The sequence below is a fragment of the Saccoglossus kowalevskii genome, chromosome 16 (genome assembly GCF_978046115.1).
Source record: "Saccoglossus kowalevskii chromosome 16, keSacKowa6.1, whole genome shotgun sequence".
NCBI classification, from domain to species: domain Eukaryota; kingdom Metazoa; phylum Hemichordata; class Enteropneusta; family Harrimaniidae; genus Saccoglossus; species Saccoglossus kowalevskii.
This window is the reverse complement of record NC_140656.1, coordinates 23,797,217-23,821,060: the sequence shown is the minus strand read 5'-3', so window position 1 is coordinate 23,821,060 and position 23,844 is coordinate 23,797,217.

The window sequence follows — 23,844 nt, the reverse complement described above, 5'->3', positions numbered from 1 at the left end:
TGTCACATAAAATGGAATGCGAATACTATGGGTCGAGTAGTCGCCATTTTTAATCCCCGTTCGAATGAAGTCTGAAAACAGGGACTTATAATTCATCCGTCCGTCTGGAGTCGTATTTCAGAATCCTTCGGACCAATTTCGCTTATTCTCTGCATATGTCTAGTGCTTTATATGGGACATGTGCACATACAGTGGTTTAGCGATTCGATTCAAAATGGCTGACTGGCATCCATCTTGTTTTTTTGAAAATTTGGACATGCTTTGTCAGTTGTCATTCAAACTTGGTACATATATTTTACATGTTAGGATACATGTCCAAGACAATTTCTTTCACAATTGGATCAAAGATGGTCGACTGGCAGGCATCTTGTTTGTTTTTTTAATATGTGGTATCTTGGACATGCTTTGTCAGTTTTCAAATTTGGCACATACTTTATAAATGTTAGGATACATGTCCATGTCAGTTTGTTTCATAATCAGATCAAAGATGGTTGAATAGCAGTCGTTTTTATTTTTGGCCATATTACTTTCACTTGTGATCTATGTTTTCTTTGCTATGTCTTAAACCGGAGGTGTTGTCACGCAACAGCTGTTCGAATTTAATGTAAATATACAATCTGTTCTATTTGCCACTTGGGACTCAAGTTTCAAAGACGCATTCACGACAACCCCTCTGCTTTAATATGACGAGCACAAAGAGAACTTTGAAAAATTTAATGAGGACTGTGTCATTTTCAATGACTTGTGTTGAACTGGAACATGTAACTGGAACTGTGGGAAAATTATGGCACATGTGGCAAACTACTGTGCAAAATGTACAATGTCAGTATACTGTGTATTGGCTGTGCTTTCAGTGTTCACATTTTGGCTATTGAGGTTGACCACACCTGTGCTCGTCCTACATGTGTCATACTTAGTTCGTCAACTTTTTTCCTTCAAACGACTTCTTCTCCAAAACTGTCAGCTTTGCTATTCATACCAATTCTACCTGGAATGCTCCTCTGTCAGATTTGTTCATTTCATGACATCACACGTAAACCTCTAGTTTTAGTCCCCGTTCGGATGAAGTCTGAAAACGAGGACTGTTAATTTGGGTTCGTTCTGTACGTACGTTCCTCCGTCCGAAGCTATATCTTGGACAGCCATTGACGGATTTCATTCAAACTCTACATGAAGACAATACATAATGTATTGCATATACGCGTCAAGTTACTTTATGATCGCAGCAAAAATGGCCGACTGGCAGCCATTTTGGATGTATGATTTGCTATTTCTGATACCTAAACATGTCCACAGCAGTTTCTCAAAGATGAATGGGCCGATTTGAATGAAAGTTGGTATGATGATCATACATATTGGGTTGTAGGTGCACATAATTTCTTTTTCATGATTCGAACAAATATGGCCGACTAGCGACCATCTAGTTTTTCATGGTACCCATGCTACTTTCTCTTGATTGCCATGAACGTTTCTGTTTAAATTTTGTATAAAGATAGTATACCAAGAGATACAACTACACCATCATTATTTTTGTGATTTGATTCAATATGGCTGACTGACGCCCAAGTTTCATGTAAAAGTGCTAAATCATAATTTTGTTACATGTCCGGAGCTGTTTCTCAGTGATGACTAGCCCAATTTGGATAAAAGTTGGTATGGTGATCATACATATTGGGTTATAGGTGCATGTCATATTTTTTCCGTGATTCGAACAAATATGGCCGACTGGCGGCCATTTTGTTTACTACATCACCTACCAGAAAGTCTGTGGAAATAATAAATTCCATTTATTACTCGTAGGCTTAACTACAGATTATAGCCCAGATCGGAATCTATTAGGGAATATACCCTGTTCACAAAGAACGCCTTAGGGTAGCATTCCCTATAGAAAAAAAGGCCTCTCCCAAGGGGCCACCCCTAAGGGATCATGCATAAGGGGCCTGATCCGATATTCTCTTTTGTTTCTGCGACCAACGAGTACAGATATTGTTCGGCTTTGTTGCAATTGGTGATCGACTTCATTACGGTAAAGGCTTTCCATTATTAAGGGCCCATTTTTTTTTTACCTGTGTTAGTTGAATTCCGATTTCTGGCGTGGTGAATTTACTATTTTTTTCATGATCTCGCTTTCGTAATTTTTGCAGACACTATTATGCCTTGGTCACAAAAAAAGACACAGTACGTCCCGCCACAGACGGGATATAATATATGCTCATCCTGCTTCAAGCAGTTGCCCGTTTGGGACCCACATATGTGTGATGTCGGTCGATAGCGCAGGAACACTGGTGGTGGATCTAAATTCTCCCAACGTGGAGTTAGCTTCCCCACCAGATATTACCGAGACTAGCAAACATCGGCCAACCGCTTTTGCTGGGAGATCAGAGTTTCCAGTCACCACTGACTGACGTTGATAAACGGCATGTTTCCTCTGGGACACTGACATTGACACAGAATCGGCACGGCCTTTAGAGACTGAACCGGTTCAATCCACCGGAACTTTATCGGTACCGACGCAGCCTGAGTGGATTGCGCAATCACTGCTGCCTGCCTTTACCGTTATTAGTCAAGGTGGCAAACAAAAAAAGCTCTCCCAGGGTGAAGAGATGGCTTAGATAGTTAGTCTGGCTTCAAAGGTCAACTCCCTTCTGCAGGGTAGGACGCAGGAGGACCTGGGGGGGGGAGTCAGTGGGGGGGAAAGATATTGTCTGTACCTCCACTACCAGGGCTAGGGTCAGGTGTGTCCCATTCTTCCAGTGATCTCTCCTTCAGAGGGTGGGAAAGGGAGTGTCCACTTTTTTATAGAAGGGGCCCTCTCCCCGGAACCCACTTATGGGGGTACAGCTACCAAGTCTCCAACAGGAGGGGGGCGAGTGCTTTGTCACTCCTCGTCCCCACTTTGTTTGGGCAGTCACAGGATACCCAACCAACAGGAGCTCAGCTGTCCCTTACTAATATGCAGTCAAGGTCGCAGCTTGTGAACTGGGCAGTGACGGCCGCGGGCCGGTGGTATTCCCTCCCCCACCCTCCTGATGGGGGAGTCACCTTTGAACCTGTTTTCATCGGCGCTCTCCTCGCCCACTGCCAGCGTAGAGATCATGCCTGCTCACCAACTCCCCTGGGTGCCTCGTGTGACCCAGGCTATGGAGGAGGCTCAGAGGGCGATTGGTACCCTTTGGGGGGGACCAAACAGCTTGAACCTGGTTTTGAAGCGGTCACGTCCAATGCCTTCCGTTGGGTGAATCCATACCTCATTGGGGCTACACGAACAATCGACGAGTCCCCGGTGTGGGACACTCGCACGGTACCACAGCCTTCTTGACGGGTTCCCCATCCTGATCCCGGTACCCATACTTTTGTTAAGGCGGGTAGTGCGGATTGGGAAGGCCACGTTCCATGGTCATTTGACCGGCACCAGAGCCTATAGTGCATAGGACTTTACGGGCAGAACTTAGACCCATCAATTTTATAGAATGGGTTTCTTTAGCGTTGGAGCGTCAGCTCACCTTGCTTAGTTCTGACTGTCTGATTGCTCAGAAACGAACCTCGGGCAGATGGGCCAGTTCCTGGCGGCGCAGGGAGTTGCTATATACGATATCACTCAAGTCCATACTGCCCTATTGGCAGGAACAGTTTCGGCTGAGCGTGAGGCAGTGTGGGTCTGTGTGCCTATCCTACTCTAGCGTGGGACGAGTTTGTACGCCTGCGGAGAAGGCCTTTGGGGCGTGACCGGCTATGTGGTGGCCGGTTAGTGGATGCGGTGAACGGTTTGGTGGTTGCAGAAGATCAGCGTATCCAATTGAACCAATTGAGGATCAAAGCGCTCATGGTCTCCTTTGAAAGGGCAGAAGAAGACTAGCGGGAAGCGTCAGAGAAAGCCCAAGCAATGTGGCGTTGGTGGTGGGCGTTCTGACAATTCTGGGGACCAGGGGGCCGCGAAGTCTCTTTGAAAGTTTCGCCGGCTGCCTGGACATGGATAGTGGTACGACTCTGGGTCTCCTTCCTCGGAGTCCTCAGGCTCAGTCTCCCCCTCTTCGTCCTCTCATACTGGTGGCTAGAGTTCGGGAAGCACTAGCTCTGAATGCCCGTGCACTCCTTCCAGTGGAATCGCGCCTTGTGCAGCACATTCCAGCTTGGCGCACAAGAGTGTCTGATCCCTGGACTTGAAGTAGTGTCGCATGGGTATTAGATTCCTCTTCGGTCTCCTCCTCAAGATGGAGACGACAGGAAGTAGCAAGCCTTCTGGCGAAAAGGGTGATATGCCTAGCAGGGAACCCCCATTTAGTGCTAGGGTTCTTTCCCACATCTTCCTTGTTCCCAAGAGTTCGGGGGGTGGGGTGGGGGTGGCGTCCAGTCCTAGACCTCAGTCGGCTGAACGGGTTTGTGGATCAAGCGCTTCCAGATGGAAACACCAGCGCCGGTACTTCTGTCAGTGCACTCGGATGATTGGCTGGCATCACTGGATTTGAGCGACGCTTACCTCCACATTCCCATTCACCACTCATGCAGCCGGTATCTCAGAATCCCATAAAGGGCAAAGTTTACAAGTTTACCGCCTTCATTTTCGGTCTGTGCACAGCACCGTACGTCTTCACCAGTGTGCTAAGACAGGTGACCCAACTGCTACACCGGTCTTCGATCTATCTGAACCCATATCTTGACGACTGGTTATTACACAAACGAGACGGGGAGGTTTTAGTGACGCAGTTGACGCAGATTCTCCTCCACAAGTTGGACTTTTTAATAAATATTGCCAAGTCCAACCCAATACCGTCCCACAGCCTGGTTTTTCTGGGTATGAAGTTCGGCATGGAGCAAGGGCTTGTTAGTCCTCTCAGAAACAATGCTCTCTCTTGTAGAGTTCGCCAGCCAACTCCGGTCGACTGAATCAGTGTTGATGCGCGAACTGATGCAGCCTTTTGGCAAATGACTTCAGTTTGTCGTCTGGTTCCGTTAGCAGCTCTCTGGTCTCATCCGATTCAGAGGTGCTCACTGGACTACAGGATCCACATGCGGAACCTGACGTTCAGGGTTCAATCGTCAGACCAAGCGATGATGGCCCTTTTTTGGCGGAAGGACACATAGTACTTGGAAACGGGAACACCCCTCGATCCGACGACTCCCTCGCTGACTCTCATTACAGATGTGTTGCCCCAGGGAGGGGGCGGTCATCTGAGGGACCAAGGTGATGGTCCAAGGTGACGTGGCCGTCCGCATATTTGGATCGCCACATCTATTGGTTGGAGTTGCAGACTGTCCTACTGTCTGAAATGTTCTTCAGGAAGTTGCACACCACCACAGAGTTCTGCTTCGGGCAGACCTCAGTAGTGTCGTACATCAAGGAGGGGAGGGACGCATTCCCCCACGTTGTCGAAGCTAGCGGAGGAGATTCTCCTTTGGTGCCTGGATAACCAGGTTGAGCTGGCACTCTACCGATGAGCCCTGCGCTATTCCATATTTGCGCGTGGAGGCTATCAATAAACTTGTGCAAGCACTAGGCTTTCTGCAGAGTTGTCCAAGTTCCTCGCTTTGGCACAGTCGGACGGCACCAGACATTTGTACGATTCCAGGTGGAGACCGTACATTGATTTGTGTGACGGAAAGGAGATTGATCATCTCAGTCCCTCTATTAGCGAGGTAGCCGATTGTTTCCTATATCTTTGATCAAGGAAAATCTATATCGACAATTCTTGGATATCGGCCAGTTTTATTCCCAGTTTTATAGAATCTGTTGGACTGAAACTGGTTTCGAGTTCTATTATGTTACAACTGTGTAGTCTTTCCGCTCGAAGGAGCCATGCACCAAGGGGCTAGCTAATCCTCCTGACTGGGCACTGTCCTTTAGTGGCGGATGTGCCTCCTTTATGAACTCACTAGTTATTTTGAAGACTTGGCTGGGATTTCTTGCAAGGAATCCCAGGGCGTGACCCTGAGCCGATCGTCATCCCACGCATCACTTACATAGTGGTCAAGGAGGATTGTCTGGGACAGATTCTATGCCTGGTCTGAGCTCTGAGCTGGTACTGCGACCGCACCAAGGTGTCTAGGGGCAGTGAGAAGCGCATGTTTGTCTGTTATGGTCGGGGCAAACAGAGCCACCCTGCTTCGAATATCTGGAGATCTCAGAATGGAGATCTCAGAATGTTTTCATTAACTATTACTTGAGAGACCTCTAAGCACTGCAGGAGGGCCTCTACAGGATAGTTGTGACATGTCAGACTGTGTTCGCTGACCCAGCCCGCACCACCAAGGGGCCCTATGCGCGAAAGCATTAGCGCGATAGTGCCTTAAGTCGAAACTAGCCTCCTTTGCTTGACGCTACCAGTTTTTTGTTCAGCGCTATCGAACCCGAGCAATATACTGTTTCAATGCATTAAAATTGTTGGGGGCCCTATTTATTGTTCAGTGGACCGGCTTTAGTAGCCTCCCTGAATTGGGGGGGGGTCTACCTTCGGGCACCCGGTCCCCGAAGAGTCACCTAATTAGTTTTATTCTGGGACTAGACTCTTTGTGAGTAGCTTTAGATTTCTCAGTTTTTTTTTTGGACCTTCCTTTTTGGGGTCGAAAAAATACATTTCAGCCGCCAGAGCTTCCCCACCTCCGGTGAGCGTGCTACTCTGCCTACGAGTAATAAATGGAATTTATTATTTCCACAGACTTTCTGGTAGGTGATGTAGTAAACTATTAGGGTTGTACAAACCCGTTTGTTTACCTAATCATACCTACCAGAAAGTCTGTGGAACCCGCCCACCTCTCCACAAGCTTACGGGGGCCCGTTGTGGCAGCGGAAACGTTTGTGGGAATATCGGATCACACCTCGTATGCATGACCACCTCGCGCACGGCATGGCCCCTTAGGAGAGGTCTTTTTTTCTATAGGGAATGCTACCCTAAGGTGTTCTTTGTGAACAGGGTATATTCCCTAATAGATTCCGATTGGGGCTGTAATCTGTACTTAAGCCTACGAGTAATAAATGGAATTTATTATTTCCATTGACTTTCTGGTAGGTATGATTAAGGTAAAAACGGGTTTGTACAACCCTAATATTTTGTCATTTTTGGTAAAAAGTAATATTTGATATTACATATATAGGTAATACATTGTACATGTAGACCTCTTTCAGATTTGTTCATTTTGTGATGATATCTTCAATTATCTAATTTTGTCATTTTTGGTGAAAAGTGATATTTTTGAATTCTTGTTGAAAACGGCAAGTCCTGTTGCTTTGATACTATACATATTGTTCATGTTCTAATGATATCTTCTGTTATGTGCATTGCTAACAGCGGAGCTATCTCGGCCGACAGGCTGCTTGTTTTGTTATTAATTTTGTTTTCTCACTTTCCTCATACATTATATTGGCTATATATAATGCATGGACTCCAGTAGACAACTTTATCAGTTGGAAGCTGAGCTTTCTTAATACACATTGGCCCATCCAGTTAATTTTCCAAGACTGTTTTCAAGAAATGTTCAGGTCAAGGTCTTTTTAAGGTTTATGTGTTTGCTGCTTTTATATGGGTGATACTGAACGGTGAGGGTGGGAGGGACTAAAACATCTTCCCAAAAGGCCAGGTCAGGGTCATCACAAGGCCTCTGGTCAGGATCATCTCAAAGTTCACATGTTGATTGCATGTGTGTTGAGTGTCAGGAGGTCACCTCTCTTTCAAGATCTTTCAAAGAAAGTTCAAGGTCATCCTAAGATCACATGCCACTTTGTCATATTGTCTAACTTTGTCATTCTCAATTCAGTCACATGTATATATTCTGGTAATTGTGACAACTCATGTTTCAGCTTCAATTTCCTGTACACCCACATCAATTATACATATCCATGCACTATATACATAAATACAAACATGTATCCTCTTATGGGACAATTGCCACAACTACTAAACTGTCATAGATTCCTATCCACCTAGTAAATGCCACTGCCCTTCAGCATGTGTCAATTACAGCAAAGCTCTACTAACCACAGGATCGCTTGTATTAAATATATATACGTCTGTCTCATCATTTCCATTCTTCTGTTTCTTTGGTTAAAAATAAGAATTTTCAACTGATTGTTTTCAAAAAAATGGATGCTGTATTAGTGATTCTAAAATCTTAATTGATATTAGTGAAAATGCTTATTGTAGTTAAAATAACTCAAACCATTTTGGAAATCTTTATCACTGAAATATGTCAACAAAGTTGAATTTTGTTTTGACAATGAAGTGAGTTTACAAATTTATTACAATTTGGCCAAATGAACTTGTTGGACACAGCAATACGTGTACAGAATGAAGAAGTTTATACTGCTGATGTTAGTTAAAGGCATGCACTCAAAAGATATTTTAATTAAGATAGTGTTAACCATTGTTTTAATTGTGTAGTATGAATCATTTTTTGACGGCAAAATGTAAAAGTAGTGTACATTTGCTACTATTTTTAGCTCCAGTATACTGTTATTTAATAATTACTGTTTATTTATTGTGTTATTCTATTGTATTAGGAACGTTGAGATTGATAATATAGGTACATGTAGCATTAATTGAGAATTGTGCATTTTTTTTAATTTTATTAATAAATTTTTCATGTAATATAATTTTCGGTCATTGTTTACTCTTTAATTTTATCAAATATTTTTCCTGCAAAATTGTATTTGGCTGTATTTGAGGACTGTTCATTTGCCATGCAAAGAAAAGATCATACCAGGCCACGAGTTGCATGATCATTTGCATCTCGCCTAAATTTGTATTCATTATATATTACATTATTACATGTAACTATATTGTAGATTTTAGATATCTAACTTGATATGTTTATTTTAACACCTTTATTACATTTTATAAACCAAAATAGATATGTAATTCATTCTATAAGGTTGTAATAAAGAATTATCTTTTCTTGTATAGTCTCAGTGGCTTTATTCATCAGGTATCAAACTTCTTGCATTTGTGGTCTTGGTTAATCCACAATCATAATTTCTTCAAAATTAATTCCATGCATAGTAACCGTCCTACATTTGTTGATAAACTGCACAGTATCTGTTGGTATTGTGCATCTGTAAAGAAGGCTTTATAATCTTCTAAACTTTGTAATTGGGTAATAAAACAATTTAAAAACAAAATTACTTGTAAACACTTGCAATGACTGTAGCCCTTTACTTTCACAATCAAACATTGAATGTATATTCTTTAGAGTCCAAATAGAGTACATGGAACTTGAAGGAAAGATATTTCATCAGCATATATTAGTGTATCCTCGCATGTATTGTATGAATTGTTATATATTAAAAGCATTAAATTCTTGGTATGATATCTGTGCATTACTTTCACAATTGAATATATATCGTTTAAAAGAGTTGGCCATTGGACAATTTACTCATGGTATGTCAATCTGAACAGTTTCTAAGATGAGAATCCATTTGAAAGCACCAAATAGCAGACATATTGTTACAAACTGCTTTGAAAGAATTGCATATTGGATCATTTTAAATTACGACACAGTTTAGTATGAGTTTTGAGGCTAATTCGGAGCTAAATATCGACAAATGATATAACTGAGCTAATAATATTTGTCAATAATTAATATAAACTTAGAAATATATTCAGTCTGAATAGATGTGTTTAGCTTCAGATAAATTACATTTAGTTCAGCTGGCACCTATATATTTGGTTTAAATAGTGGTTTATCAATGTCTATACAATATATTACCTTGAAATAGTTTTAATTATTAATATAATATATTTCTATGGCAATGAACAGGACATTGCTTCAAACTTGAAGTGTTGAAAAAATTGCGTGAATCGGTTAAGAATAGGCAAAGATACAAACAATTTACTAGCTCTTTTTGTTTGTTTTGTGGATCCAAATCAAAGTTAAGAAAATTAATGTGGTAGAATTATTTATTTATTGTTAAATAACGATCATGTATCTTGTAGCGTTTCATCATTAATAACAAAAAAAATTGGAGGCCTTTATCATTGCTAGCTCCCGGTTGTAGTTTCAAACAATTGCACGCCCTGGTCTAGACTGGCGCAGTCGGGGCGATTACTTTGTTTTTGTAATTTGAATAAAATAAAATAAATCGCGAAATGAAAATAAAAAAAATCGCGAAATGAAGGTGTTAGCGCGAAATCGCAGTTACAGGGTATAATTGATACTTTTCTAGTTGATGACTTAGCATTGATGGCTTTACATTGATTCCCGGAAGAGTTTGAGGTGTCGTTATTTGGCACCACTTTGTTTTTATGGGGAAAAACACCCTAATCACTCTACCCATTTTTAATAAGTTACAGATAGTTTATTTTGTATTATACACGCCCCTAACACCGTTGCTTTAGGGGCTTTGCAGTTATTTTATTAAACTCAGAGGAATGGGTTTGTGGTAAATATAGTATATCTGCAATGTTAAACAAATGTTAAAATTAACAAAAAAAATGATTTATATACCTCAAAACAAAATGGCCGCCGAAATCCGTTGAAGGGGACAGTCATGTATCTTGCTTGCATAAGTTCCTTCCAAAGTTATCCCAAATTGTGAATTTGAAATGGGTTTGTGGTTGAGAAAGCGTATCTACAATTGGAACAGACGACACATCTGCTGATAGCGTTCGACCGAAAACATCATGCGTGAATACACTATCGTTGGATCTTTGAAACACGTGACTTATCACATGACGCAGACGATCTCACGCATATGTTTGTAATAATTGTACAGTTTATTCTTGTACCTTGTAGTTTTGTTTGACCGTCATCACCGTGTATAAACCTACATGGTAGTCGATGAACATGTATGCTATATCTAATTAACCCCTTTAAACACCCCCTTTTAAAACAATCGAGTAAAAGAAATTATTAGCAACTGAAGATAGATTGTCAATTATTTGATAGTCAATAATCTAATTCTATTATTACACTTCTGTGGTAAATATTAGATATGCGAGGAAATATACCAGAGGAGATGCAAATTCCAGTATGTTGTCGATTTCATAATGCCGAGACACGAATTAGCCAGCAACCAAACTATGTTCACTCGAAGTGCTAAATGTATCTGGTTCAGAGCAAGTGCACATTGTTTAGAAAGCTGAAACAAAGATAAAACAAAGAGAATTTAGAAATAACCATGATGTTTCAGAAAACTAAAAAGTATGTTCTGAGTACACATCTCATGAGTGACTTTTTAATGTCACATTTATTAAACGAGTGTTTTGTTGAATTTGATATCCTCTTTATATTATATATCAGTTTTGCAGCTTCGACTGTAAACACAGTATTTCGTTGGCACTGGAACGAGCAAATATATCGTAATACAACCATAGAAAGTTAATTTATTCCTATTGATTGGGAGATGAATGTAATCATGGTGTCGCAGCATCGGTAGTGTGAGCGACGGTGAAATTGTCATGTATACTCGGAACGAAAACGCGCTGGTTTAATGACGTAATTCAGTATTCCCTTTCACTGATACCTGATTTATTGCATCTTGGCACATTTTTACTTGCTGGGTCGACGAAACTGTTTTTTTTACAGAAAGTCGTTTAGCGAGTAAGTTTCTATTCTAACCCATTTCCCAATACCAGCAACACTCTTTTTAGACTGATGATGAGGGAGAAACCTATTGGTCGTGAACTGAACTGAACTGAACTGAACTGAACTGAACTGAACTACACACTCAGACTATAATGAGAAAATTGATAATATATATACGATTGTATATTCAACTGTCCCCACGCAGTTAATAAAGTACATTAATTTTGATGAAATTGACATTGAAGTATATAATCGTGACCCACAATTATCTTTCAGATAGCATCTGTGTTTAGAAATGTCGCACGTGAAAAGGTTAAACCTATGTAGCGTGTCTAACCTATGGAGTTTGATGAGGTTATCGTCTGATATCACTTGCTCGTAGAACTGGATGATATAAGTTACGTCATGAAGTATAATTTATTTGCAATTTTTCTGAACGATTTAGAAAAGGCTTTGAATAAAGCACCATTTAATGGGATTGAATTGGATGATTACCCACTAATTAAAAATTGTCTTATGTATGCCGACTACACCGTTATTGTATCTAATAGTGCTTCGGGTTTACAGTTGTTACTTGCTGGATTCCAATTTTATTTTTATACGTGGAAAATGTTGTAAACACCACTAAAACTGAAATTATTATCTTTAATAAGTATATTTTTGACTGCGATTACAATAACATGGATTTTAAACTATTTGAAAATCAAATTGATATTGTTGTAAGTTATAAATATCTAGGTATTGTCTTTGCCGAAAATGGTTCAATAGCATGTGCAATTGTGGCCGGAAAAGCTTCAAAGGCAGCGTACGTGGCCTGGAAAGGAATTGGTAACAAGATTTCTCCAAAATTACTTCAATAATATTTGACTCGAAATTAAACCAATTTTAAACTATGGAGCGGCAGTTGTAGGATATCGATACTGTAAACCAATAAGATGTTCAGTTAAAGTGGTGTAAATATATATTAGGTGTGGGGCAAAATACAACCAACAGTGCAGTCATGGGTGAACTCGGACGATATCCACTTAGTATTGGCAGAAATATAATCCGTATTAAATTTTGGAAACGTATTCTGAAATTTCATCTAATCGTCTCGTTTACAGAGCCTATAGAGAGTCTGAAAAATTGGCACTGATAGGAAAGCCATCTTTTGCTTTAGCTATTAAAAAAATATTAATTAAACACAATATGCATACTATTTGGGAGTATAGGTTTATCTCCCAAAATACTGATGAAACAACGTTGTTAATTGGAAAGAAAGAGAGAGATTGTTATTTCAAAAGTTGGAAAGATTCTTTATTTGACGATGTTCGTAGATCCCCTAACAGTAGAAATAAGTTAGGAACGTTTCGCCAATTTAAAAAAAAAATATTTTTTATGAGAATTATCCGGATATCATTCGTGTTCCCCTACACAGACAAGCTTTAACTAAACTCTGGTGCTCTAATCATAAGTTACATATTGAGACCGGTAGATATTATGGAACTCCAGTGGAAAATAGAACCTGCCAAATATGTACAGATGCTGTGGAAGATGAGACTCATTTTTTGGTAGTTTGTCCAGGATATAACCATATTCGAAAACCACTATTTGATCGAATTAACTGCATTAAACCACAATTTGAGCTCCTTTCGCTTATCAGTAAACTTATATATATTATTTCTCAGGATAACCATGAAATCATCCAAATTCTTGCAAGTTTTGAATACACAGCTTTTCAGATTAGATATAATTTGTTAGTGTGAGTTCTCCAATAGATGAGTTATATATATATATATATATATATATATATATATATATATATATATCAGTTCTTTTTATTTAGATCATGGCAATTTTTTGGTCAGAGCGCCCTCTAGTTTTGTGGAGAATCATGTTCATTTGGAATGCTCTGATTGGATGGAAGTTCAAGCCTAGCAAGGTGTGATAGAATTGGCCTGTTATGTTCAGATTCAAATAAGCATGAACCACTAATTTGACAGGGAAGTGATACTTATAATGCAGCAAGCTGTTCTAATTGCTGTTGTGGTAGAGTTTTTCTATTTTCCTGTCAAATGCATTTATTGGTCCACTGAAAAATGAAAATAATGTTCCCTGTAACTTAGACTCTTATTGATCAAGGCATTTTAAAAATCATGGGTGTTAACTCCCCTCAAGTTATGACCCGTTGTCCCCTACAGAATAATGGTTGCATCTAATATTAAAATAAAGATGGCGGAGTATAGCGTTGATTCATCTCGTTCTACTCTGGATTACTTGGAGTCAATAAAGATCCTAGAAAGTTAGTATTTATATGCCTGTGTGTTTTTTGTTTGTTTGTTTTTTCACTGTCTTTGACTTTCCCAGTATGTTTGTTGCTGTTGACAACAATTCAGTCCTCTGCCAGGCTTCAGTCAATGTTTTTCTTCACTACCTACCCAACTCCTCGTCGGGCACTATGTAGCTGGTGTGGTATATTTATCACAGACAGTAGGGCAATTGTCACATTTAGTGCTCCAAGAAAATATTCTCTGTCCATGTGTATTTATATAAATAGATGCAGTTTCTTTGGCTTGAATAACGATCACTGGCTTCGTACATACAGGTATACTGGTTTACCTGTTTCTAGTTGAAATATAGCCAATCTTATTAACCAAGACAGTTGGACATTTGCCACATGTCACAACACTCATTTCCAAGTGCCATAGCTTGAAACAAGTAGTCAAATCTGATATTGGCTGGAGCTTTAGTTTATATGGACATGGTAAATGGCAAACTAGATGGTCAGAAAGTAATAAAAATAATCACAGCTTTACTCCACCCACCCCACTATGAAGTAAAAGGCTGTTTATAAGGCCATGTATGATGGTTTCATTTTTCTTATGGAAAACAATTTTAATTAAAAACTTCTATGCTCCTGTACCCAACCGTGGGGGTTCATCACACTAAACAACAGGTGTCACTATTACTAAGATAAATGTACTTTTTTTTCATTAAAATTACTGAATGCTTATACATATGTACTAAAACGTTAGTTAACATTTAATATCAGGCAATGCATTGGTTCATTACCCTGGCTACGTGTTAAAATGGTTATGAATTCATTTTGGATAAGTACGTACATAACCGACCAATCTTGGACTTTATTTCAATATGTTGGTCAGGGTTCTGACCCTGTGTATTTTTCGGTGGGTACCGTTTAATTTCATTACCCTGGCTACGTGTTAAAATGGTTATGAATTCACTCTGGATAAGTACGTACATAACCGACCAATCTTGGACTTTATTTCAATATGTTGGTCAGGGTTCAGACCCTGTGTATTTTTCGGTGGGTACCGTTTAATTTCATTACCCTGGCTACGTGTTAAAATGGTTATGAATTCATTTTGGATAAGTACGTACATAACCGACCAATCTTGGACTTTATTTCAATATGTTGGTCAGGGTTCTGACCCTGTGTATTTTTCGGTGGGTACCGTTTAATTTCATTACCCTGGCTACGTGTTAAAATGGTTATGAATTCATTTTGGATAAGTACGTACATAACCGACCAATCTTGGACTTTATTTCAATGTGTTGGTCAGGGTTCTGACCCTGTGTATTTTTCGGTGGGTACCGTTTAATTTCATTACCCTGGCTACGTGTTAAAATGGTTATGAATTCACTCTGGATAAGTACGTACATAACCGACCAATCTTGGACTTTAATTCAATGTGTTGGTCAGGGTTCTGACTCTGTGTATTTTTCGGTGGGTACCGTTTAATTTCATTACCCTGGCTACGTGTTAAAATGGGTCTGAAGTCACTCTGGATAAGTACGTACATAACCGACCAATCTTGGACTTTATTTCAATATGTTGGTCAGGGTTCTGACCCTGTGTATTTTTCGGTGGGTACCGTTTAATTTCATTACCCTGGCTACGTGTTAAAATGGTTATGAATTCATTTTGGATAAGTACGTACATAACCGACCAATCTTGGACTTTATTTTGCATGCAGGTAAGGTACACCTACAGACATAACTGTGGACATTCAGTTCTTTTTATTTAGATCATGGCAATTTTTTGGTCAGAGCGCCCTCTAGTTTTGTGGAGAATCATGTTCATTTGGAATGCTCTGATTGGATGGAAGTTCAAGCCTAGCAAGGTGTGATAGAATTGGCCTGTTATGTTCAGATTCAAATAAGCATGAACCACTAATTTGACAGGGAAGTGATACTTATAATGCAGCAAGCTGTTCTAATTGCTGTTGTGGTAGAGTTTTTCTATTTTCCTGTCAAATGCATTTATTGGTCCACTGAAAAATGAAAATAATGTTCCCTGTAACTTAGACTCTTATTGATCAAGGCATTTTAAAAATCATGGGTGTTAACTCCCCTCAAGTTATGACCCGTTGTCCCCTACAGAATAATGGTTGCATCTAATATTAAAATAAAGATGGCGGAGTATAGCGTTGATTCATCTCGTTCTACTCTGGATTACTTGGAGTCAATAAAGATCCTAGAAAGTTAGTATTTATATGCCTGTGTGTTTTTTGTTTGTTTGTTTTTTCACTGTCTTTGACTTTCCCAGTATGTTTGTTGCTGTTGACAACAATTCAGTCCTCTGCCAGGCTTCAGTCAATGTTTTTCTTCACTACCTACCCAACTCCTCGTCGGGCACTATGTAGCTGGTGTGGTATATTTATCACAGACAGTAGGGCAATTGTCACATTTAGTGCTCCAAGAAAATATTCTCTGTCCATGTGTATTTATATAAATAGATGCAGTTTCTTTGGCTTGAATAACGATCACTGGCTTCGTACATACAGGTATACTGGTTTACCTGTTTCTAGTTGAAATATAGCCAATCTTATTAACCAAGACAGTTGGACATTTGCCACATGTCACAACACTCATTTCCAAGTGCCATAGCTTGAAACAAGTAGTCAAATCTGATATTGGCTGGAGCTTTAGTTTATATGGACATGGTAAATGGCAAACTAGATGGTCAGAAAGTAATAAAAATAATCACAGCTTTACTCCACCCACCCCACTATGAAGTAAAAGGCTGTTTATAAGGCCATGTATGATGGTTTCATTTTTCTTATGGAAAACAATTTTAATTAAAAACTTCTATGCTCCTGTACCCAACCGTGGGGGTTCATCACACTAAACAACAGGTGTCACTATTACTAAGATAAATGTACTTTTTTTTCATTAAAATTACTGAATGCTTATACATATGTACTAAAACGTTAGTTAACATTTAATATCAGGCAATGCATTGGTTCATTACCCTGGCTACGTGTTAAAATGGTTATGAATTCATTTTGGATAAGTACGTACATAACCGACCAATCTTGGACTTTATTTCAATATGTTGGTCAGGGTTCTGACCCTGTGTATTTTTCGGTGGGTACCGTTTAATTTCATTACCCTGGCTACGTGTTAAAATGGTTATGAATTCACTCTGGATAAGTACGTACATAACCGACCAATCTTGGACTTTATTTCAATATGTTGGTCAGGGTTCTGACCCTGTGTATTTTTCGGTGGGTACCGTTTAATTTCACCACCCTGGCTACGTGTTAAAATGGGTATGAATTCATTTTGGATAAGTACGTACATAACCGACCAATCTTGGACTTTATTTCAATGTGTTGGTCAGGGTTCTGACCCTGTGTATTTTTCGGTGGGTACCGTTTAATTTCACCACCCTGGCTACGTGTTAAAATGGGTATGAATTCATTTTGGATAAGTACGTACATAACCGACCAATCTTGGACTTTATTTCAATATGTTGGTCAGGGTTCTGACCCTGTGTATTTTTCGGTGGGTACCGTTTAATTTCATTACCCTGGCTACGTGTTAAAATGGTTATGAATTCACTCTGGATAAGTACGTACATAACCGACCAATCTTGGACTTTATTTCAATATGTTGGTCAGGGTTCTGACCCTGTGTATTTTTCGGTGGGTACCGTTTAATTTCATTACCCTGGCTACGTGTTAAAATGGTTATGAATTCATTTTGGATAAGTACGTACATAACCGACCAATCTTGGACTTTATTTTGCATGCAGGTAAGGTACACCTACAGACATAACTGTGGACATTCAGTTCTTTTTATTTAGATCATGGCAATTTTTTGGTCAGAGCGCCCTCTAGTTTTGTGGAGAATCATGTTCATTTGGAATGCTCTGATTGGATGGAAGTTCAAGCCTAGCAAGGTGTGATAGAATTGGCCTGTTATGTTCAGATTCAAATAAGCATGAACCACTAATTTGACAGGGAAGTGATACTTATAATGCAGCAAGCTGTTCTAATTGCTGTTGTGGTAGAGTTTTTCTATTTTCCTGTCAAATGCATTTATTGGTCCACTGAAAAATGAAAATAATGTTCCCTGTAACTTAGACTCTTATTGATCAAGGCATTTTAAAAATCATGGGTGTTAACTCCCCTCAAGTTATGACCCGTTGTCCCCTACAGAATAATGGTTGCATCTAATATTAAAATAAAGATGGCGGAGTATAGCGTTGATTCATCTCGTTCTACTCTGGATTACTTGGAGTCAATAAAGATCCTAGAAAGTTAGTATTTATATGCCTGTGTGTTTTTTGTTTGTTTGTTTTTTCACTGTCTTTGACTTTCCCAGTATGTTTGTTGCTGTTGACAACAATTCAGTCCTCTGCCAGGCTTCAGTCAATGTTTTTCTTCACTACCTACCCAACTCCTCGTCGGGCACTATGTAGCTGGTGTGGTATATTTATCACAGACAGTAGGGCAATTGTCACATTTAGTGCTCCAAGAAAATATTCTCTGTCCATGTGTATTTATATAAATAGATGCAGTTTCTTTGGCTTGAATAACGATCACTGGCTTCGTACATACAGGTATACTGGTTTACCTGTTTCTAGTTGAAATATAGCCAATCTTATTAACCAAGACAGTTGGACATTTGCCACATGTCACAACACTCATTTCCAAGTGCCATAGCTTGAAACAAGTAGTCAAATCTGATATTGGCTGGAGCTTTAGTTTATATGGACATGGTAAATGGCAAACTAGATGGTCAGAAAGTAATAAAAATAATCACAGCTTTACTCCACCCACCCCACTATGAAGTAAAAGGCTGTTTATAAGGCCATGTATGATGGTTTCATTTTTCTTATGGAAAACAATTTTAATTAAAAACTTCTATGCTCCTGTACCCAACCGTGGGGGTTCATCACACTAAACAACAGGTGTCACTATTACTAAGATAAATGTACTTTTTTTTCATTAAAATTACTGAATGCTTATACATATGTACTAAAACGTTAGTTAACATTTAATATCAGGCAATGCATTGGTTCATTACCCTGGCTACGTGTTAAAATGGTTATGAATTCATTTTGGATAAGTACGTACATAACCGACCAATCTTGGACTTTATTTCAATATGTTGGTCAGGGTTCTGACCCTGTGTATTTTTCGGTGGGTACCGTTTAATTTCATTACCCTGGCTACGTGTTAAAATGGTTATGAATTCACTCTGGATAAGTACGTACATAACCGACCAATCTTGGACTTTATTTCAATATGTTGGTCAGGGTTCTGACCCTGTGTATTTTTCGGTGGGTACCGTTTAATTTCACCACCCTGGCTACGTGTTAAAATGGGTATGAATTCATTTTGGATAAGTACGTACATAACCGACCAATCTTGGACTTTATTTCAATGTGTTGGTCAGGGTTCTGACCCTGTGTATTTTTCGGTGGGTACCGTTTAATTTCACCACCCTGGCTACGTGTTAAAATGGGTATGAATTCATTTTGGATAAGTACGTACATAACCGACCAATCTTGGACTTTATTTCAATATGTTGGTCAGGGTTCTGACCCTGTGTATTTTTCGGTGGGTACCGTTTAATTTCATTACCCTGGCTACGTGTTAAAATGGTTATGAATTCACTCTGGATAAGTACGTACATAACCGACCAATCTTGGACTTTATTTCAATATGTTGGTCAGGGTTCTGACCCTGTGTATTTTTCGGTGGGTACCGTTTAATTTCATTACCCTGGCTACGTGTTAAAATGGTTATGAATTCATTTTGGATAAGTACGTACATAACCGACCAATCTTGGACTTTATTTTGCATGCAGGTAAGGTACACCTACAGACATAACTGTGGACATTCAGTTCTTTTTATTTAGATCATGGCAATTTTTTGGTCAGAGCGCCCTCTAGTTTTGTGGAGAATCATGTTCATTTGGAATGCTCTGATTGGATGGAAGTTCAAGCCTAGCAAGGTGTGATAGAATTGGCCTGTTATGTTCAGATTCAAATAAGCATGAACCACTAATTTGACAGGGAAGTGATACTTATAATGCAGCAAGCTGTTCTAATTGCTGTTGTGGTAGAGTTTTTCTATTTTCCTGTCAAATGCATTTATTGGTCCACTGAAAAATGAAAATAATGTTCCCTGTAACTTAGACTCTTATTGATCAAGGCATTTTAAAAATCATGGGTGTTAACTCCCCTCAAGTTATGACCCGTTGTCCCCTACAGAATAATGGTTGCATCTAATATTAAAATAAAGATGGCGGAGTATAGCGTTGATTCATCTCGTTCTACTCTGGATTACTTGGAGTCAATAAAGATCCTAGAAAGTTAGTATTTATATGCCTGTGTGTTTTTTGTTTGTTTGTTTTTTCACTGTCTTTGACTTTCCCAGTATGTTTGTTGCTGTTGACAACAATTCAGTCCTCTGCCAGGCTTCAGTCAATGTTTTTCTTCACTACCTACCCAACTCCTCGTCGGGCACTATGTAGCTGGTGTGGTATATTTATCACAGACAGTAGGGCAATTGTCACATTTAGTGCTCCAAGAAAATATTCTCTGTCCATGTGTATTTATATAAATAGATGCAGTTTCTTTGGCTTGAATAACGATCACTGGCTTCGTACATACAGGTATACTGGTTTACCTGTTTCTAGTTGAAATATAGCCAATCTTATTAACCAAGACAGTTGGACATTTGCCACATGTCACAACACTCATTTCCAAGTGCCATAGCTTGAAACAAGTAGTCAAATCTGATATTGGCTGGAGCTTTAGTTTATATGGACATGGTAAATGGCAAACTAGATGGTCAGAAAGTAATAAAAATAATCACAGCTTTACTCCACCCACCCCACTATGAAGTAAAAGGCTGTTTATAAGGCCATGTATGATGGTTTCATTTTTCTTATGGAAAACAATTTTAATTAAAAACTTCTATGCTCCTGTACCCAACCGTGGGGGTTCATCACACTAAACAACAGGTGTCACTATTACTAAGATAAATGTACTTTTTTTTCATTAAAATTACTGAATGCTTATACATATGTACTAAAACGTTAGTTAACATTTAATATCAGGCAATGCATTGGTTCATTACCCTGGCTACGTGTTAAAATGGTTATGAATTCATTTTGGATAAGTACGTACATAACCGACCAATCTTGGACTTTATTTCAATATGTTGGTCAGGGTTCTGACCCTGTGTATTTTTCGGTGGGTACCGTTTAATTTCATTACCCTGGCTACGTGTTAAAATGGTTATGAATTCACTCTGGATAAGTACGTACATAACCGACCAATCTTGGACTTTATTTCAATATGTTGGTCAGGGTTCAGACCCTGTGTATTTTTCGGTGGGTACCGTTTAATTTCATTACCCTGGCTACGTGTTAAAATGGTTATGAATTCATTTTGGATAAGTACGTACATAACCGACCAATCTTGGACTTTATTTCAATATGTTGGTCAGGGTTCTGACCCTGTGTATTTTTCGGTGGGTACCGTTTAATTTCATTACCCTGGCTACGTGTTAAAATGGTTATGAATTCATTTTGGATAAGTACGTACATAACCGACCAATCTTGGACTTTATTTCAATGTGTTGGTCAGGGTTCTGACCCTGTGTATTTTTCGGTGGGTACCGTTTAATTTCATTACCCTGGCTACGTGTTAAAATGGTTATGAATTCACTCTGGATAAGTACGTACATAACCGACCAATCTTGGACTTTATTTCAATATGTTGGTCAGGGTTCTGACCCTGTGTATTTTTCGGTGGGTACCGTTTAATTTCACCACCCTGGCTACGTGTTAAAATGGGTATGAATTCATTTTGGATAAGTACGTACATAACCGACCAATCTTGGACTTTATTTCAATGTGTTGGTCAGGGTTCTGACCCTGTGTATTTTTCGGTGGGTACCGTTTAATTTCACCACCCTGGCTACGTGTTAAAATGGGTATGAATTCATTTTGGATAAGTACGTACATAACCGACCAATCTTGGACTTTATTTCAATATGTTGGTCAGGGTTCTGACCCTGTGTATTTTTCGGTGGGTACCGTTTAATTTCATTACCCTGGCTACGTGTTAAAATGGTTATGAATTCACTCTGGATAAGTACGTACATAACCGACCAATCTTGGACTTTATTTCAATATGTTGGTCAGGGTTCTGACCCTGTGTATTTTTCGGTGGGTACCGTTTAATTTCATTACCCTGGCTACGTGTTAAAATGGTTATGAATTCATTTTGGATAAGTACGTACATAACCGACCAATCTTGGACTTTATTTTGCATGCAGGTAAGGTACACCTACAGACATAACTGTGGACATTCAGTTCTTTTTATTTAGATCATGGCAATTTTTTGGTCAGAGCGCCCTCTAGTTTTGTGGAGAATCATGTTCATTTGGAATGCTCTGATTGGATGGAAGTTCAAGCCTAGCAAGGTGTGATAGAATTGGCCTGTTATGTTCAGATTCAAATAAGCATGAACCACTAATTTGACAGGGAAGTGATACTTATAATGCAGCAAGCTGTTCTAATTGCTGTTGTGGTAGAGTTTTTCTATTTTCCTGTCAAATGCATTTATTGGTCCACTGAAAAATGAAAATAATGTTCCCTGTAACTTAGACTCTTATTGATCAAGGCATTTTAAAAATCATGGGTGTTAACTCCCCTCAAGTTATGACCCGTTGTCCCCTACAGAATAATGGTTGCATCTAATATTAAAATAAAGATGGCGGAGTATAGCGTTGATTCATCTCGTTCTACTCTGGATTACTTGGAGTCAATAAAGATCCTAGAAAGTTAGTATTTATATGCCTGTGTGTTTTTTGTTTGTTTGTTTTTTCACTGTCTTTGACTTTCCCAGTATGTTTGTTGCTGTTGACAACAATTCAGTCCTCTGCCAGGCTTCAGTCAATGTTTTTCTTCACTACCTACCCAACTCCTCGTCGGGCACTATGTAGCTGGTGTGGTATATTTATCACAGACAGTAGGGCAATTGTCACATTTAGTGCTCCAAGAAAATATTCTCTGTCCATGTGTATTTATATAAATAGATGCAGTTTCTTTGGCTTGAATAACGATCACTGGCTTCGTACATACAGGTATACTGGTTTACCTGTTTCTAGTTGAAATATAGCCAATCTTATTAACCAAGACAGTTGGACATTTGCCACATGTCACAACACTCATTTCCAAGTGCCATAGCTTGAAACAAGTAGTCAAATCTGATATTGGCTGGAGCTTTAGTTTATATGGACATGGTAAATGGCAAACTAGATGGTCAGAAAGTAATAAAAATAATCACAGCTTTACTCCACCCACCCCACTATGAAGTAAAAGGCTGTTTATAAGGCCATGTATGATGGTTTCATTTTTCTTATGGAAAACAATTTTAATTAAAAACTTCTATGCTCCTGTACCCAACCGTGGGGGTTCATCACACTAAACAACAGGTGTCACTATTACTAAGATAAATGTACTTTTTTTTCATTAAAATTACTGAATGCTTATACATATGTACTAAAACGTTAGTTAACATTTAATATCAGGCAATGCATTGGTTCATTACCCTGGCTACGTGTTAAAATGGTTATGAATTCATTTTGGATAAGTACGTACATAACCGACCAATCTTGGACTTTATTTCAATATGTTGGTCAGGGTTCTGACCCTGTGTATTTTTCGGTGGGTACCGTTTAATTTCATTACCCTGGCTACGTGTTAAAATGGTTATGAATTCACTCTGGATAAGTACGTACATAACCGACCAATCTTGGACTTTATTTCAATATGTTGGTCAGGGTTCTGACCCTGTGTATTTTTCGGTGGGTACCGTTTAATTTCACCACCCTGGCTACGTGTTAAAATGGGTATGAATTCATTTTGGATAAGTACGTACATAACCGACCAATCTTGGACTTTATTTCAATGTGTTGGTCAGGGTTCTGACCCTGTGTATTTTTCGGTGGGTACCGTTTAATTTCACCACCCTGGCTACGTGTTAAAATGGGTATGAATTCATTTTGGATAAGTACG